A 2,500-nucleotide genomic window follows, 5' to 3' on the forward strand; every position below is an offset into this window, starting at 1 on the left:
TCCGAGATCAGACGAGTTCGGGCGTTCTCAAGGTGGTATGGCCGTAAGCGAAATCCGCTGCCAAAATTGGGCTATTTGAAGAAGAAAAAAAAAGAGACTCTTTCAGGCTTTCTGAAGAAACTCAGAGAATATTTCAGGCATTTCGAGGGGAAAAAAGACAATTTAGGATTTTTGAACCATTTCATTGACTCTTTTTTTTTTTTTTTTTTTTTATACAATAAAGCTTACAGCACCTGGTATTCCCAGGCGGTCTCCCATCCAAGTACTAACCTGGCCCGACCCTGCTTAGCTTCCGAGATCAGACGAGTTCGGGCGTTCTCAAGGTGGTATGGCCGTAAGCGAAATCTGCTGCCAAAATTGGGCTATTTGAATGGTTAGAACATTAGGGTAGTAAACTATATAAAGCTTACAGCACCTGGTATTCCCAGGCGGTCTCCCATCCAAGTACTAACCAGGCCCGACCCTGCTTAGCTTCCGAGATCAGACGAGTTCGGGCGTTCTCAAGGTGGTATGGCCGTAAGCGAAATCTGTTGCCAAAATTGGGCTATTTGAATGGTTAGAACATTAGGGTAGTAAACTATATAAAGCTTACAGCACCTGGTATTCCCAGGCGGTCTCCCATTCAAGTACTAACCAGGCCCGACCCTGCTTAGCTTCCGAGATCAGACGAGTTCGGGCGTTCTCAAGGTGGTATGGCCGTAAGCGAAATCTGCTGCCAAAATTGGGCTATTTGAATGGTTAGAACATTAGGGTAGTAAACTATATAAAGCTTACAGCACCTGGTATTCCCAGGCGGTCTCCCATCCAAGTACTAACCAGGCCCGACCCTGCTTAGCTTCCGAGATCAGACGAGTTCGGGCGTTCTCAAGGTGGTATGGCCGTAAGCGAAATCCGCTGCCAAAATTGGGCTATTTGAAGAAGAAAAAAAAAGAGACTCTTTCAGGCTTTCTGAAGAAACTCAGAGAATATTTCAGGCATTTCGAGGGGAAAAAAGACAATTTAGGATTTTTGAACCATTTCATTGACTCTTTTTTTTTTTTTTTTTTTTTTTATACAATAAAGCTTACAGCACCTGGTATTCCCAGGCGGTCTCCCATCCAAGTACTAACCTGGCCCGACCCTGCTTAGCTTCCGAGATCAGACGAGTTCGGGCGTTCTCAAGGTGGTATGGCCGTAAGCGAAATCTGCTGCCAAAATTGGGCTATTTGAATGGTTAGAACATTAGGGTAGTAAACTATATAAAGCTTACAGCACCTGGTATTCCCAGGCGGTCTCCCATCCAAGTACTAACCAGGCCCGACCCTGCTTAGCTTCCGAGATCAGACGAGTTCGGGCGTTCTCAAGGTGGTATGGCCGTAAGCGAAATCTGTTGCCAAAATTGGGCTATTTGAATGGTTAGAACATTAGGGTAGTAAACTATATAAAGCTTACAGCACCTGGTATTCCCAGGCGGTCTCCCATTCAAGTACTAACCAGGCCCGACCCTGCTTAGCTTCCGAGATCAGACGAGTTCGGGCGTTCTCAAGGTGGTATGGCCGTAAGCGAAATCTGCTGCCAAAATTGGGCTATTTGAATGGTTAGAACATTAGGGTAGTAAACTATATAAAGCTTACAGCACCTGGTATTCCCAGGCGGTCTCCCATCCAAGTACTAACCAGGCCCGACCCTGCTTAGCTTCCGAGATCAGACGAGTTCGGGCGTTCTCAAGGTGGTATGGCCGTAAGCGAAATCTGCTGCCAAAATTGGGCTATTTGAATGGTTAGAACATTAGGGTAGTAAACTATATAAAGCTTACAACACCTGGTATTCCCAGGCGGTCTCTTATCCAAGTACTAACCAGGCCCGACCCTGCTTAGCTTCCGAGATCAGACGAGTTCGGGCGTTCTCAAGGTGGTATGGCCGTAAGCGAAATCTGCTGCCAAAATTGGGCTATTTGAATGGTTAGAACATTAGGTTAGTAAACTATATAAAGCTTACAGCACCTGGTATTCCCAGGCGGTCTCCCATCCAAGTACTAACCAGGCCCGACCCTGCTTAGCTTCCGAGATCAGACGAGTTCGGGCGTTCTCAAGGTGGTATGGCCGTAAGCGAAATCCGCTGCCAAAATTGGGCTATTTGAAGAAGAAAAAAAAAGAGACTCTTTCAGGCTTTCTGAAGAAACTCAGAGAATATTTCAGGCATTTCGAGGGGAAAAAAGACAATTTAGGATTTTTGAACCATTTCATTGACTCTTTTTTTTTTTTTTTTTTTTTAAACAATAAAGCTTACAGCACCTGGTATTCCCAGGCGGTCTCCCATCCAAGTACTAACCAGGCCCGACCCTGCTTAGCTTCCGAGATCAGACGAGTTCGGGCGTTCTCAAGGTGGTATGGCCGTAAGCGAAATCTGCTGCCAAAATTGGGCTATTTGAATGGTTAGAACATTAGGGTAGTAAACTATATAAAGCTTACAGCACCTGGTATTCCCAGGCGGTCTTCCATCCAAGTACTAACCAGGCCCG

At 45.8% G+C, this 2,500-nt stretch overlaps 12 non-coding genes and 1 pseudogene across 12 annotated transcripts in view; all 13 read right to left on the reverse strand.

Moving 5' to 3' along the window:
* Positions 1-49, reverse strand: part of LOC148990263 (5S ribosomal RNA) — a 119-nt gene extending 70 nt beyond the window's left edge. Inside the window, exon 1 of the ribosomal RNA XR_016160774.1 lies at positions 1-49. This exon is cut by the window's left edge and continues 70 nt beyond it. This is a non-coding gene — a ribosomal RNA (5S ribosomal RNA).
* Positions 50-221: 172 nt separating this feature from the next.
* Positions 222-340, reverse strand: LOC148990264 (5S ribosomal RNA). The gene has a single exon (XR_016168005.1). It is a non-coding gene; the product is annotated as a 5S ribosomal RNA (ribosomal RNA).
* A 63-nt stretch (positions 341-403) lies between these two features.
* LOC148990265 (5S ribosomal RNA) lies at positions 404-522 on the reverse strand. The gene has a single exon (XR_016156767.1). It is a non-coding gene; the product is annotated as a 5S ribosomal RNA (ribosomal RNA).
* A 63-nt stretch (positions 523-585) lies between these two features.
* Positions 586-704, reverse strand: LOC148990266 (5S ribosomal RNA). The gene has a single exon (XR_016160775.1). It is a non-coding gene; the product is annotated as a 5S ribosomal RNA (ribosomal RNA).
* A 63-nt stretch (positions 705-767) lies between these two features.
* On the reverse strand, positions 768-886 carry LOC148990267 (5S ribosomal RNA). Its single transcript, XR_016156768.1, has one exon. It is a non-coding gene; the product is annotated as a 5S ribosomal RNA (ribosomal RNA).
* A 174-nt stretch (positions 887-1,060) lies between these two features.
* Positions 1,061-1,179, reverse strand: LOC148990268 (5S ribosomal RNA). Its single transcript, XR_016168016.1, has one exon. It is a non-coding gene; the product is annotated as a 5S ribosomal RNA (ribosomal RNA).
* Positions 1,180-1,242: 63 nt separating this feature from the next.
* LOC148990269 (5S ribosomal RNA) lies at positions 1,243-1,361 on the reverse strand. The gene has a single exon (XR_016156769.1). It is a non-coding gene; the product is annotated as a 5S ribosomal RNA (ribosomal RNA).
* Positions 1,362-1,424: 63 nt separating this feature from the next.
* On the reverse strand, positions 1,425-1,543 carry LOC148990270 (5S ribosomal RNA). Its single transcript, XR_016160776.1, has one exon. It is a non-coding gene; the product is annotated as a 5S ribosomal RNA (ribosomal RNA).
* A 63-nt stretch (positions 1,544-1,606) lies between these two features.
* Positions 1,607-1,725, reverse strand: LOC148990271 (5S ribosomal RNA). The gene has a single exon (XR_016156770.1). It is a non-coding gene; the product is annotated as a 5S ribosomal RNA (ribosomal RNA).
* Positions 1,726-1,788: 63 nt separating this feature from the next.
* Positions 1,789-1,907, reverse strand: LOC148990272 (5S ribosomal RNA; annotated as a pseudogene).
* Positions 1,908-1,970: 63 nt separating this feature from the next.
* Positions 1,971-2,089, reverse strand: LOC148990273 (5S ribosomal RNA). Its single transcript, XR_016156771.1, has one exon. It is a non-coding gene; the product is annotated as a 5S ribosomal RNA (ribosomal RNA).
* A 172-nt stretch (positions 2,090-2,261) lies between these two features.
* Positions 2,262-2,380, reverse strand: LOC148990274 (5S ribosomal RNA). Its single transcript, XR_016156773.1, has one exon. It is a non-coding gene; the product is annotated as a 5S ribosomal RNA (ribosomal RNA).
* A 63-nt stretch (positions 2,381-2,443) lies between these two features.
* Positions 2,444-2,500, reverse strand: part of LOC148990275 (5S ribosomal RNA) — a 119-nt gene continuing 62 nt past the window's right edge. Inside the window, exon 1 of the ribosomal RNA XR_016161723.1 lies at positions 2,444-2,500. This exon is cut by the window's right edge and continues 62 nt beyond it. This is a non-coding gene — a ribosomal RNA (5S ribosomal RNA).

The sequence above is a fragment of the Pimephales promelas genome, chromosome 3, assembly GCF_988280905.1.
Source record: "Pimephales promelas chromosome 3, fPimPro1.hap1.1, whole genome shotgun sequence".
Lineage (NCBI taxonomy): Eukaryota > Metazoa > Chordata > Actinopteri > Cypriniformes > Leuciscidae > Pimephales > Pimephales promelas.